The sequence below is a fragment of the Muntiacus reevesi genome, chromosome 3 (genome assembly GCF_963930625.1).
Source record: "Muntiacus reevesi chromosome 3, mMunRee1.1, whole genome shotgun sequence".
NCBI lineage: Eukaryota > Metazoa > Chordata > Mammalia > Artiodactyla > Cervidae > Muntiacus > Muntiacus reevesi.
Genome location: NC_089251.1, coordinates 7,209,356 through 7,223,888, shown reverse-complemented (window position 1 = coordinate 7,223,888; position 14,533 = coordinate 7,209,356). Strand labels below are relative to the sequence as shown.

The following is a 14,533-nucleotide window of genomic DNA, read 5'->3' as shown; positions in this document are numbered from 1 at the left end:
GCAAAGTTCACATTTGGTGCGATTACTCATAGGTAACGTAACACGGCAAATGAAATTTGAACTGTGTTATTGAGGACTTCCCTGACGGCTCAGACGGTAAACAGTCTGCCTGCAATGCGGGAGACCTCGGTTTGATCCCTGGGTCAGGAAGCTCCCCTGGAGAAGGAAATAGCAACCCACTCCAGTATTCTTGCCTGGAAATTCTCAAGTATGGAGAAGCCTGGAAGGCTACAGTCCATGGGGTCGCAAAGAGTTGGACACGACTGAGCGATTCATGGGGTCGCAAAGAGTCGGACACGACTGAGCGACTGAACTGAACTGAACTGAACTGAGCGACTAATACTTTCATTGAGGGACTGGTGTTATTTAACTATACTGGAAAGCAAGGACTGCCTCATTATGTACTGTATGTGCTTGTGTGTAAATTATTAACAGTGACTTTCCCCGGGATTGGATTGGGGAGGGTCTTATAAACTTCCGTGTGTGTGCGGGTGGGCGTTCTCAGTCCAACTGTTTGTGACTCCATGGACTGTAGCCTGCCAGGATCCTTTGTCCATGGAATTTTCTGGGTAAGAATACTGAAGTGGATAGCCATTTCCTATTGCATGGGATCTTCCTGACCCAGGGATTGAACCTGTGTCTCCTGCATTGGCAGGCAGATTTCTTTACCATGGGACTACCTGGGGAAAAAACTGTTGTTGTTGTTTTTCAGGTGGTGTTTTTGTTTATTAAATTAAATAATTAATTTTTGAGGCGGTGAAATTCTGGAACCACACCTTGGACCGAAGCCATTTACTAGCTGTGTGACTTCCGGCAAATTACTAAACCTTTCTGAGCATCATTTCTGTAATGAAAATAATGATAGCTCCTGGTCCCTGGGTTGTAGTGACAGGTCAGTGAGTTAACACAGGAAAATCACTTAGTCTGGTGCCAGGCAAGGAGTCAGTGTTTCAAAAATGTATCATTGTTATTGTTATTATTAAAATTTAGTCTGAGGAGTGCTGCAGTGCAGGCAGCTCCAGGGAGGCCATCCCTGCCTGGAGAGGGGAGCTTCAATGCACCAGGTGACCTTCAGGACACCTCTCTGGGCAGCCTCCAAGGCACCTAAGATCTCAGGCTTCCTGGCTGCCAGGCAAAGGGCTGGTGCCCGGCGGTCGGTGCCTCCCCCAGTACACGCCTCCGTCAGTCTAAGCAGCTATTGGCCACCTTCACGGCCAGAGTCACCTCGACTTGTGAACAGCAGGTGGATGACCTCTCGGGACGGGCCTCAGTGCCCAATCCTCTGGCTGCTGATGTCAGCTACACCTCCTGCAGCCTGGAGGGAGACCGGATAAAGTCCAAAGCCTCCTAACCTGGCCTCTGGAGCAGGCCTAAGTCCAGACTCTGCAGCTTCTGTGTTCTCTCCACTCCCAAATATATGAATCCTTTGCTTCTGAATAGATGTTGCCCACCTTTGCTCAAGCTATATCCTGTCTGACAGGCCCTTTAATCTGACCCCCTAGGAGGGCTGAACCCAAGCTCTGAAGTCTTCTGGGTCAGTCTGGGCCCTCCCCAGAACTCAGATCACCTATGATGTGCCTGACTTTTGTGCTAAACACTCATCTTTACAACAGCCTTCAGGAAGGTTTCATCATCTCTGTTTTGCTCAATAGGAGAATGAACAAAAAAGGAAAAAAAAAGAGGAGAATGAACAAAGCTCAGTCAGCTGAGAGAGCCTGAGCTGGGTGGGATTCAACCCCTGGTTTACCTGTTTCCAAAGTCAAAATCTGTCTACCCCAAAAATCCTTTTGGGAGGTGGGTGCTGCTGCCTCTATCAGCTCCCCTGCATCTAGGAGACCATCAGCCCCTAGGGACATGAGCCATGCCTTATCCAGCTTACACCCTGCACGGCAGCTTGCAAGGACAGGCAAGGTGGTTTTGGCTTTACAGGCTGGTTGCTCATCACTGACGCCAATTGTGTATAGTAGGGATGTCAGGTTTTAGTATTTCTCAACAGTGGCCCACTTGGTGTTTAGGCTGAGTCAGTTCTTTACCGGGAAGGTCTACATCTTCCCACGGTGCCTAGAAGGATGTTTACCATCCTTGGCTTAAATATGTCAGAAGACCCCCCTCCTCCCCTCCCATGTCCAGTTACTGAGAAAACACAAACTGTGACACCTCTGGAGGAGAGGCCTGGGTACCATGCCCAGGCAAGACTGGTCTGTGATACCAACAACCACAGAAGATGAAAGCTTGGATTTAGAACTTGAACTTGGTAAAATGGTCCCGGCTCCACTCTGAACAAGATATAGGACCTTAGTCCTACCAGAACCAGACTCAGCTTCCTCATCTGTGCAATGGGGACAACAATAAATAATAATGGAATCACCCTCAGAAAGCATTTAGCACAGGTTCTCGGTCCACTTAACCTGTCAATGACAATAAACTGTTAACAGTTAAACCTCTAAGACTTTCCGTAAAAATTAGTTAACCAAGTAGGACAATAAAATCTCTTGCAGATAATGAATCATTTATCTTTTGGTTTGTCTTGGACATACAGAGTCCCTCCAAGACAACTGTCTGATGAAAATTTGCTGAGTCAGTGGTTCTGCCTCAAGGGAGGTGACATCTGTCTGGGGAGCTCTAACAAGTACATTGACTCAGACACAGTTCCCCCTTAGCTTTGGGTTTCCCAGGTGGCGCCAGTGGTAAATAATCTGCCTGCCAATGTAGGAGACATAAGAGACACAGGATTGATTCCTGGGTTGAGAAGATCCCCTGGAGGAGGGCAGAGCAACCCACTCCAGTATTTTTGCCTAGAGAATCCCATGGACAGAGGAGCCTGGTGGGCTACAGTCCATAGAGTTGCAAAAAGTTGGACACAACTGAAGCGACTTAGCACACACGCTTGCCCCTTGGCTTTGGAATTAGCAAAGGAGAGAGAAATGGTTTCTGGAGACTGCAGGCTCCCAGGCCAGAGGGGCTGGTGGGTGGGGAGCCTGAGTGAGTTACACAGTAGAAAGGCCACTCCTTTTCCCTCCTGGCACAGGATCCAGATCCAAAAATTGAAATCTCACTCTTTGGGGCAGTTTTACACATGGAGGAGAAAACAATATATGTGTAAATATTTAGTGCTGGCAGAAAGGCTAGAGAGAGTCATATCAGTTGTACAGACGGAGAAACTGTCAGAGGAGGGAAATGACTTACCCAAAGTGAAAGTCCTGGGAAAGCACAGAAGGACCTCAGCTATGAATCCAAAACCTGTATCACTGTACAAGAATGAGGAAGTGAGATGAGTGTTCGGAAAATATTTCAGGGAGCAGGCAGTGCCATCTGAGAGTGGGAAGTGGCCCCAGGTCTAATAGGGCAGGAGTAGTGGTGATTCATCTCTTGCTGAAGCTGGAGTGACTTTGGCCTGCTGGCTACAGAAGGCGGGGAGTGGGGTGTGCCCAGCTAAATGTCCCAGCACACAGGAGACCTGACAACCCAGATGAGCACGAATGGCCAGGAAGACAAGAGGAACGTTTCTGTGCTGACAGTTTTGTTCACATGGGCAGAATTTCTACATCAGCAAGTTGGCTGCCACCCTGGGGACCAGAAGAATGGGGGTGGGTGGGCATCAGCGTGAAGGACTTTCTCACTGCTGTGCTTAATTGCTTAGTCGTGTCTGACTCTTTGTGACCCCATGGACTGTAGCCTACCAGGCTCCTCTCTCCATGGGGATCCTCCAGACAAGAATATTGGAGTGGGTTGCCATGCCCTCCCCCAGGTCTCACTGCTAACCCTCCTGTATTCCTTTGTTGCCCCAATCTGGATTATGACATTAGGGAGTCCTCCGCTTTGGAAGGTTAAGTGCGGCGTGGAGAGTGGGAAGCCACAGATGTGGCCGTGAGGAGGCACTGTCTAGGATGAAAAAGCCGATTCAGGCAGAAACCAGACAGATCATTTTTAACCTGCACAGTCTCTGATCATGTCAATTATTTTCAGGTACGAATGTGTCTCTGCTCCAGGTCCCAGCTTCATCATTTCTCCTCCTAGATACCTTATGCATCTTTCTCTCTCTCTCTCTTTTTTTGGCTATGCTGGCTCTTTGTTGCAAGGCATGGACTTTTTTTTCTCTAGCTGTGGAGCATGGGCTTAGTTGTCCTTAGGTATATGGGATCTTAGCTCTCTGGCCAGGGATAGAATTTGTGTCCTCTGCATTAGAAAGTGGATTCCTAACCACTGTACCACCAGGGAAATTGCTTATGCACCCTTCAGTCAGATTAAATGCTACCTCCTTTGAGAAGCCTTTTGTGACTCCCCTGGGGCTGAACTAGATGCTACCTTCTCTGTGCTCCCAAGGCCTGAGCTTGCCCACCCACCACAGCACTCATCACAGATGCCAACAGCTGGGTTGTCTGTTGCCCTCACCAGACTTTAAGGACAGGAACTGTGTGTCTGTCCTATTCTCCATCAGCTCCTCAGCCTCTGGCAGCTCAACTAACTGACCTGAGGTGTCTCCAAGAATTAGTGCTGATGGTCCCAGGAGGCTGAGGGAGAGACTGAGGAGCTCAACAACCTCTCTGGAAGTGGGGGAGGGAGGACCCTCTTTGGGCAACTTTTTATTTTTTAAGTATACTTGATTTACAACGCTGCGATGGGCAACTTTCTTAACTTTTCTATACTTCACTTACTGATCTGTAAAATGGGACTAATCTGTGTGTAAGGCATAAAGTAGGACATGAGGGTGCACTCAGTGTCAGCGATCATAGTTAGTTCTGCAGGAGGGGACATGGAGGCTCAGGGAGGTATGTGCCAGGTCCAGACTCTAGGCTGGAAAAGGCAAGCCTTGGACTCCGGTCTGGGTTCTGGCCTCCAATCTGTGCCTCTCTTCATTCTACACTGCTGGCTGTTGCCTGTCTGTCTCACTTCCTCAGTCAATAGGCAGCCAATAAACAGCTACTGATGCCTGCTGGGGACCAGGTCCCAAGCTGAGAGCTGTGAGGCTGACAACAAAGGATGCTTTTCAGGAGGCAGTGGGATGAGCAAGAATGGCATTAATGTAAAACGCTCCTGGGCTCAAATTCCAGCTTTTCCATGTCTTGGCTATAAGATATTACTAAGGTCCCTAATCTCTGAGCCTGTTTTCTCCTTTAATAATGGGGAAATACAAGACTTCCCGGCAGGAGAGCTGCAACCTGGCACTGGTCAGCATTGGATATAAATGGAAGCCAGTTATTATTAATATCCTCATCATCCCATTTTATTTTTAACCAACCTTTGCGCACGGTAGTTAATTCTTCCCCCTTGTCCGGGCACCCAGGACCCAGTTCTCAGTCCCAGGCCACCACAGTTCCTTACTCGTGCATCTCACTAGCCGGCTGATACACACGCCAGAGGAACCAGAGATCAAATTGCCAACATCCGTCGGATCATAGAAGAAGCAAGAGAGCTTCAGAAAAGCATCTACTTCTGCTTTATTGACTATGCCAAAGCCTTTGACTGTGTGAATCACAACAAACTGTGGAAAATTCTTAAAGAGATGGGAATACTAGACCACCCAACCTGCAAACAACTGGACATGGAACAACAGACTGGCTCCAAATAGGAAAGGAGTATGTTAAGGCTGTATATGGACATGCTTATTTAACTTATATGCAGAGTACATCATGAGAAACGCTGGGCTGGATGAAGCACAAACTGGAATTAAGATTGCCAGGAGAAATATCAATAACCTCAGATATGCAGATGACACCACACTTATGGCAGAAAGCAAAGAACTAAAGAGCCTCTTGATGAAAGGGAAAGAGGAGAGTGAAAAATTTGGCTTAAAACTCAACATTCAGAAAACTAAGATCATGGCATCCGGTCCCATCACTTCATGGCAAATAGATGGGGAAACAGTGGAAACAGTGACAGACTTTATTTTTGGGGCTCCAAAATCACTGCAGATGGTGACTGCAGCCATGAAATTAAAAGATGCTTGCTCCTTGGAGAAAAGTTATGACCAACCTAGACAGCATATTTAAAGCAAAGGTCCATCTAGTCAAAGCTATGGTTTTTCCAGTAGTCATGTATGGATGTGAGAGTTGGACTATAAAGAAAGCTGAGCACCGAAGAATTGATGCTTTTGAACTGTGGTGTTGGAGAAGACTCTTGAGCGTCCCTTGGACTGCAAGGATATCCAACCAGTCCATCCTAAAGGAAATCAGTCCTGAATATTCATTGGAAGGACTGATGCTGAAGCTGAAATTCCAATTCTTTGGCCACCTGATGCGAAGAACTGACTCATTAGAAAAGACCCTGATGCTGGGAAAGATTGAAGGCGGGAGGGGTAGGGGACGACAGAGGACGAGATGGTTGGATGGCATCACCGACTCAATGCACATGAGTTGGAGTAAGCTCTGGGAGTTGGTGATGGACAGGGAAGCCTGGCGTGCTGCAGTCCATGGGGTCGCAAAGAGTCGGACACGACTGAACGACTGAACTGAACTGAATGAACACACACCGGCAGACACCCACGCCCCCACTCACGTTCTTTCACACAAACGGTAGCAGCGATCAACGCTGTTCTTTTCGTCCCTTCACTTTTCCATCTATGGTATCTTGGAAGCGGTCCCCTATTAGTGCATGGTGAACATTTTTCTTTTTTAGCAGTGGCACGGTATTCCATTGTACGGATTCTCTTTTAACGCGGTTGCCGTTACTATTATCAATCTGGGAACTCCGAAGACTTGGGATACTTAGAGCTATCGAGTTGGAGCCCGGCACCCCGTTCCAGCCCTGGCTCCGCTCAGAATTCACCCAGTCACCCAGGACTCCCTCTTCCCAACCCGTACGGTACGATCGCGCGAATGGGGGTGGGGCGGGAGATGGGGATGCAGAGAGGGACCAGCCAGGCGGATCCCAGTGTCCGAGTGCGGGTCGGCGAGAAGCGCGCGCAACAGCTAGGGACTGAAGTCAACCTTTCCGGCGTAGCCACTCCGCTATACCAGCAGCACCAAACGCAGCGAGTAGTCTGGCACAATCAAGCTCGGAACCGACTGTCAGGCCCTCCCGCCTCGGCACCTAATCTCGGGGCAACAACGCTCCGGCACCGACTACTCACCCCCGCCTCCGCCGCTTCACCCTTCGTCCCCACGCTCCGAAGGTTACAGCCGTCCCTGTCCCTTTAAGGGGGCGGAGCCCGGGCTCCGCTACTTCCGCCCCAAAGCAACATGGCACCAACCGGGAGCGGAGCGGGTGAAGGCGAAGAGAAGAGCGCCCCTCAAAAACATGGCTACGCCCCGGCCGCCGCGTTCGCGCCCGACGGTGACGTCACTTCCGGGGCGGAGGAGGCTGAGTGGTGCAGTGAGGGACAAACAAAAGGAGGCGCCGGAGGGGCGCAGTGGCCGGCAGCGGGACAGAGCGGCAGGGTCTCGGGGCTGCCGGCTGGGCGGCCGGGCGCGGCGGGCCCAGGTGAGCGGGTGGGGAGGGGAAGGGGGCGCGAGCTGTCATCTCTTGAAATCAACTCCTGGACGTCCCCGGCCAGCTGCCGAGCCCCAGGCGCCTTGGGCAGCTCGGGCTCTGCCCGCCGGGGCTGGCTCACTGGGGGCCTCCCGCGGCAGCTCGGTTCGGCCTGCCTCCGGGTTCCCCGCGCCCCGGGTCACAGGGGTCCTCCCCGCTTCTCCCCGGCGCCGCGGCGCGCGAGCCCCCTCCCAGGCACCCTAGTGCCTCCCTGCGCTCTACATACCGGGAGTTTCCGCCTCTGCTCCCCCAGGTCCCCTTGTCATCCCCTGGGTTCCCCCAAATCCCCACCCCTAGACATACATACACACACACACACCCATCCCCTGGGTTCCCCCAGATCCCCACCCCTACACACACACACACACACACACACACACACACACCCATACCCATCCCCTGGGTTCCCCCAGATCCCCACCCCTACACACACACACACACACACACACACACACACACCCATCCCCTGGGTTCCCCCAGATCCCCACCCCTACACACACACACACATCCCTGGGTTCCCCCAGATCCCCACCCCTACACACACACACACACACACACACACACACACACACACACCCCTGGGTTCCCCCAGATCCCCACCCCTACACACACACACACACACACACACACACACACACACACCCCTGGGTTCCCCCAGATCCCCACCCCTACACACACACACACACACACACACACACACCCATCCCTTGGGTTCCCCCAGATCCCCACCCCTACACACACACACACACACTCACTCTCTCTCTCTCTCTCTCTTTCCCCCCCACTTACTGATGGTTCCACCTCGGGGCCCTCTCCTTGGGAGCTTCTCCCCCCCCCCACCCCTTTTTCAAAGGTTCTTCTAGGCTCCTGGCCCGTCCTCTTCCCTTGGAGCCCTCCCTCCTTTGGATCGGCGGGAACTGTGCCCTGACTTGGGTGGGGGGCGGGGCGGAGGGCAGATCCCTGGCTAGGCTCTTGGGGGCCTGGCTGGGGTTCCTGGGAAGCCCAGTCCAGGGGTCTGAGGTTCCGAACCCTGTCGGTATCTTGTGCATCCAGATGGGCCTGAGAGCCAGGTCTGATGAGGTGCGAACTGGAGACCTCGCAAAGTTGGCTGCCCAGCTGAAGCAGCGTAGCCGTGGGTTCTTGAGGCTCCCTGATGATTCTGCTCCTTGCGTTGACCGCTTCTTTCCCCTGATCTGGACTGGAGTGAAACCGAGATTGGGCTGGTTCTCTGCGGGTGCCAGTGCTGCCTTTTTTGGGAAGGAAGAGAGATGGTTGGGGGTGTTTCTGGCAGCAACCTCCTCCTGACAGGGACTTGGCTGGAAGGGTGGGGCCGTCTCTTCCCTAAGGGCTCTTTCCCTGCCTTACCCCCCTGAAGCCTTTCTGGGATGAGGTGTGAGGGAAAGGGAATTTGGGCCTAAATTGTAGAGGAAGGATTTGGTGGAGCTTAAAAGCTCCCAAGGGCCTCTCCTACCTTTTCCCATTAGGAGTTACCTTATTCCCCTGATGAACTGTGTATCCTGCCGTCTGCGTAGACAGACGGGCAGACAGACAGACTGGAGGCAGGAGGAGGAGGTCTGATGTTGGTGACTCTTCTTGTGGAGGGGAAGGGGGAGTGAGAGTTTGTTCAGAGGGACTGGGCAGCGCCTTTGTGAAGGTCAAGTTTGGCTCTGGGGAGGGAGGGGGAGGCAAGGACAGATGACTTGTGCTGGAGGACTTGGCTTTTGGAGAGGTGCTGGGGCGTGATTGAGTGGCCCCTGCCACCCTGTCTTCCCAGTTTTAGAGATTCTTTGGGGTTACCTCCCATGCCCCCTGGGCTTTCCAGGGGCTGTGGGGCACACAGCAAGGGCCTGAGGAACGTTGGTGACTTCCCCCTGTAACTCGCCCAGATCCTCCATCTCTTGGGCACACCCACTAGGAACCTGTTTCCTCTGCAGACTTCCAGTGGTTCTTCTGGACAATTCGTCCAGGATAGTTCATGGTCCTTCTGGGTGCTCGTGAGGATTGTCCCAGTGGGTCAGAACTCAGGGAGCTGGCTTGGCCTGGACCTCGCTTGTAGAGTTGAAGGGAAGGGATCAGCCTGATTTCCTAACCCTGAGAGTAGAGGTGATTCTGGGTTTTCACAGGCTGGTGGTGTAAGAAGACCTCATGGGGAGTCAGATGGGTTAGATGTGGGGCTCTAGAGCCCAGCACACCTCCTCTCCCTGCCTTGACTCATTCATTCATTCAACCATCCTTTGGTAAGTGCCTGGCCTGGGCCAGGAATGGTGCTAGGAGAACATGGTCCCTGGCTAATAGTCTGGGAAGAGAGGCAGACAGGAAAATGTTGACACAGCGGCCAGCAGAATGCTAGAAATGTCTCAGAGGCAGCCCAGAGGAAAGAGACATTGGCTGTGGGTGAGTGTGCAGGGAGGTGGTCCATGTGTGTTTCCTGGAAGAGGAAGGGTAAGGAGAATCAGTGCCAGTGAGTTCTATGGACTGAGTTCTGGGCCGGCCTCTGCCATGGGCAAGTGACCGGCTTGCCCAGCCTTGGTGCAGATCCCTCTCCTTGCCAAGGAGGACGGGGGTGAGGGTAGAGCCTGGCTCCCGTGGCTTCCATGCCTTCATGGACCCAGGTGCTTCTCTGCCCAACTGCCGTCACTCTGCGTGGGATTCTCTGAGAAGCTGGAAACCGTCTCTTGCTTCTTTCCTCTCAGCACAGAGCCTGGGCATTGAGCGGCTCTGATAAACGTTCCATGGTATAAGCAGCTGAAGGGCTCCACGATCCCTTTGTCTGTATAACCATCTCCCCCCCCCTCCCGCCCCTTCCCCCTTCCTGCTGGCTCCTTGTCATTTCCCCCTTCACTAATGGCTGGGCCACACTCCCAGCACCTGGCTGGTTTAAACGCTCCCCCGAACTGGCAGAGGATGTGGTGGTTGGAGGGCCGACTCAATGGAGTGAGTCTAAACGGACACTGGGAGCTAGCAAAGGACAGGGAAGCCCGTCGTGCTGCAGTCCGCGGGGGTCACAAAGAGTCGGACACGACTGAGCAACTGAACAGCAACAAGAAGCCTGTCGCGGTCTGACCACACTTCTCTCCCCACCCTCCTGACTTGTGAACCGTTCTGAGCAGGGTGCCTGGCATGGAGTAGAAGCTCACTAAACGCTCCTCGACTGTGGACGATGGTTGAATTTTGTGTTCGAGTCGAAATCACGTGTCTGGGCTGAGGGCGTGTCTCTGCCTGGATCCGGTTCACCCCGCTGCAGCTCACCTCTCGCCACTTTCCGCCTCCAGCCCTAGATCCAGCCAGGCTGAACCGCTCAGCATGCTCTAGATGTCATGTTGTCCTCCCTCCAGGCAAACATGTGCTGTCCCTTCTGCCTGGAATGCTCTCTTTCCAACTCCCACTCTTTCCCAGGAGGTCAGCTTAGGCAACACCCTCTCCAGGGAGCCTTCCCTGACCCAACTCGTCTGGGTCTAGCGCTTCTTCCCCGTTCCCAGAGGGCCCGGGTTCCCGCCACAGAGCCCCAGGCCCTCAAGAGCCAGTGGGAACTTTTGCCTGGGCATCTCCCTGGTAGACTGTCTGATTCTCCGGCGTCACCCCAGCCCAGGCTGGGCAGTGAGCAGGGGCTCCAAAGCTGTCGGCACCCCAGCAGGTAACGCTCACTGCTATACACCTCCCTGCTCACGGTAGCTCTTGCTTCCTCGTAGGCAGGCAGCTTCCATGGAGCGAAAGGAATGCCAGGACCCTGCCCAGACAGACGTGGGCCAACCTCAGCACCATCAGCCAGCTCGCAGATAGCAGAGCCGTCCTCAGGGTAAGGACTGGGCCCCTCCCTCCAGGCCACCCTGGGCCCCCAGGCAGGGGGCAGAGGGCAGTGTCCCCCGTCCCCACAGCCCTTTGCTCGTCTTGCTGTAAGGCCAGGGCTTCTAGGACAGGGGTGCAGAGGACAAAACTCTTCTTCCTTCTCCCAGCTCAGTGGTCAGCTGAGTAGCACTGGGGCTTCCCAGGTGGCGCTCGTGGTAAAGAACCTGCCTGCCAGTGCAGGAGATGTGGCTTTGATCCCTGGGTCAGGACGGTCCCCTGGAGGAGGGCATGGCAACCTCCTCCAGTACTCTTGCCTGGAGAATCCCACGGACAGAGGAGCCTGGCGGGCTACTGTCCACAGAGTCGCAGAGTCGGACACGACTGAAGCGACTTGGCACATACATCCACGCCACACTCAGCAGGTGTGGACCTGCATTGTGAACCCCTGGTTTTTGTCAGTCTGGGTGGTTGTTCGTGCTGTCTCATGACCATGTTTCCCGAGGTGTGTTCCGTGGGACACCAGTCTCTCTGGTCACGGTGGTCAGGTGACTCCGGGAACAATAACCTGTTATGGTCTGGGCTGCAGGACTTCTCTGAGCCTTGACAGGTGTCTCAGAGCTGACTGAGAGCATGAGTCTCTGAGAGGGAGCCAGCGAGCTGTTTTTCCCCCACAGTATCACGTGGACGTCTTTGAAGATGGGGGTTCCTTGGCCTCTGCTTTGGAGAACAGTTCCCAAAGGCAGGAGCGTTCACTGGTTAGAACTCAGACGTTGTGGTCAGACCTGGGTGCGAGTCCCAGCTGTCACATGCTCGATAAGTGATTGTGGGCTGGTCTCTGTGCCTCTCTGAGCCTGTTTCCTCATCTATGAAGAGAGTAATACTAGCGCCTTGCCTCCCTTGAGAGTATCTTGAAGATTAAACATGTTGATACAGGGAAGGTGGCTCAGGGTGTCCTCAGCCATGTTCTCTAGGCATAATGAGTGTGGGCATAAGCTGCTTTATAATTTGTAAAACAAACCTAATCAATGATTTCTTTGGTCATTTGTGGAAGCTCAGGCAGTGGCCTTGATCCACCCCCACCCACCTCCCCACCCCTGCTGTTTATAGACATGGAAACTGGGGCTCAGAGGAAGGAAGCAACTCATCGGGTAGGAAGGCAGGGGTGTGGGGCTGGAACCAGGTCCAAGAATCTCAGGCTGGGGTCCTTTATTCTCCGTGCCTTTACCTCCCCCCGTGGCTTTTTGTTAAGGCTAAGCCTGGCCCTCCCCAGCCTGGAATTTAGAAGAAATGGTATCTCTGATGTTTTTTGTTTGTTTGTTTTGCTTTGTTTTTGTAATTACCAGCGGAGTTGCATGCCCGTTGTGTGTTTTTTTGTTTGTTTTGTTTTGAATTTAATGCCTTGTGGAAAGCTAGAGTCTCCTGTGATCCCCGTCTCCAGAAACATGAGTGAGGAGGGCTGGATTCGCCCACATGCATTGTTCGCATTTGCCTTTTTTTCCTAAAATCAAGTCGGTCCTGTTAAAGCCTCTGGTTTGCAGCTTGCTCTTGTCTCATTCCACGGTCCTCCCTGGACCTCTTTCCCGACGAGGGTCGAGCTGTGGATGAATCCCGTCAGAAGGTCCCGACCCACTCCCGTTCCGCCCACCCTCAGTGCTCCCCCACCTCCCCATCCCGGGGTTTCTGGGCTGTTTGTCAGGACATTTACAGCAGCAGAGGCGGTGGGAAATGCCTGGTGTGTGATCCTGTTGACTGCCCTGTTTACTGGGACAAGGTCGGCAAACCCCAGCCCTGCCCCGTAGGAGTTTGCTGTTGGTTCTGAGGAACTCTGCCAGTCCCCCTGCCCCGGTAGCGGAGGCCCGAGCCGAGGTCTCCGGCCAGCGACGAGCCGGAAGCAGCACATCCTACTTATCTGAGATCAGAACTCCTCCGTGCGGGGAGGAATGGCCTGGGCCAGCCCCAGAGGTTTCAGCCTCCAGGTCTTGGCCCTCGTCTGTCTGCCTGAGGCAGGGCCACAGTGTGGCGTTGGCCTGAGCCTGGCCCGGGCTCGGCTCACCAGGCCGCCCTGATGGTTGTTCGGTCTCGGTCCCCCAAGTACTCCTGTTAGGTTTTAATCTCGAGGGTGGACAGGTGAAGTGAAGGTGGGGCGCTGCCCGGGGCCAGGATCTCAGGATGCCCCGCTGGAGCGTAAATACCTCTAGCTGGGGTTGTTTTTTTTCGGCAGGAGGGACCCCTGGGTAGCCTAGTGGGCAGGACCACCCTGGGAGTCAGCTCTGTGCAGAGATGTGCAGAGATGTGTCCCTCCGCTGGCGGAGCTCGGCTCTCTGTCCAGACCATCTACCTCTCCCCTTTCTTCCTCCCAGTCTTTCCTGGAGTCTTTTGCCTTCTGGTACGGGTCTCTTTGGGCCACCTCTGGCGGCGGCCCGGGACCTGGCCTCTTGGTGGATGACGCTCTGCCCACCTTCCTTCCAGCAGCAGAGCCTTCATGTCCATGGTGGCTGTGGTCTGAGCCCAGGCAGTGGGCTGGTCACCATGACGTTTGCCAGCTGACCTGCCAGAGCCTCCTGGGTGAGGGCGCATTACTTTTCCAGGTGAGGAGACCAGGGCTGCAGGCATGAATGTTCTTGCCGGAAGTTGTACAGTTCAGGTGGTAGAGCCAGGGTGTGGACCTGGGTCTGTGTGTCTGGGCAGCTGGGCCTTTTTTTCTTTCTGATTGATACCTTTTTTTTTTTTCTTTTTCTTTCCATTATTTTTTTATTTGGCTGCACCAGGTCTCAGCTGCAGTATGTGGGGTCTTTAGTTGCAGTGTGTAAGATCTGGTTCCCTGACCAGGGATCAAACCCGGGTCCCCTGCTCCGGGGGGGTCTTAGCTACTGGACCACCAGGGCAGTCCCAGCCTGTGCTCTTTCTAGCCCACCTCTCGTTTGTCTTTTTCTCTAGGTTCTCAGGCTTGAGGGTACTTCAGAGTTGTTTGGGAGCTTTTTCAAAATGCTGATTCCTCTGGACCCATCACCACAGGCCTGCAGCGACTGAGTAGGGGGTGGGCCCAGGAATCTGCATTTTGAAGAAGCTCCCCAGGCTGTCGTGGGGTTGAGGACCTGCCGACCGTGCAGGTGAGCACTGACCAGGGCTTCTCCATCGGCCCTGGTCCCATCCTCCATCTGCCGCCAGGTGCCCTTGGCGTGGAATCAGGGCTGGGCTCCCTTGGGCCCCGGATCTTAGTGACTTCCTAGTGTGTATAGAGTGAGAAGGCTGAGGTTTCTAGAATGATTTTTCCTCCCAG

General features: G+C 53.7%; 2 protein-coding genes across 7 annotated transcripts in view; one reads left to right on the top strand and one right to left on the bottom strand.

Annotated features, from left to right (window-relative positions):
* Positions 1–8,339, bottom strand: part of KYAT1 (kynurenine aminotransferase 1) — a 33,528-nt gene extending 25,189 nt beyond the window's left edge. The window contains exon 1 of one of the 5 annotated variants that reach the window (XM_065928298.1): positions 8,257–8,339. The gene's annotated coding sequence lies outside the window, so the exon portion shown is untranslated. Of the gene's footprint in view, positions 1–3,186; positions 3,224–7,069; positions 7,186–8,256 lie in introns of those variants that run through there. The other 4 variants (XM_065928301.1, XM_065928296.1, XM_065928300.1 and 1 more) reach the window with 4 other exon arrangements.
* The window catches only part of LRRC8A (leucine rich repeat containing 8 VRAC subunit A), a 28,285-nt gene continuing 21,033 nt past the window's right edge, over positions 7,282–14,533 (top strand). Inside the window, exons 1-2 of one of the 2 annotated variants that reach the window (XM_065928291.1) lie at positions 7,282–7,419; positions 11,157–11,263. The gene's annotated coding sequence lies outside the window, so the exon portion shown is untranslated. The remainder of the gene's footprint in view (positions 7,420–11,156; positions 11,264–14,533) is intronic. The other variant, XM_065928292.1, reaches the window with a different exon arrangement.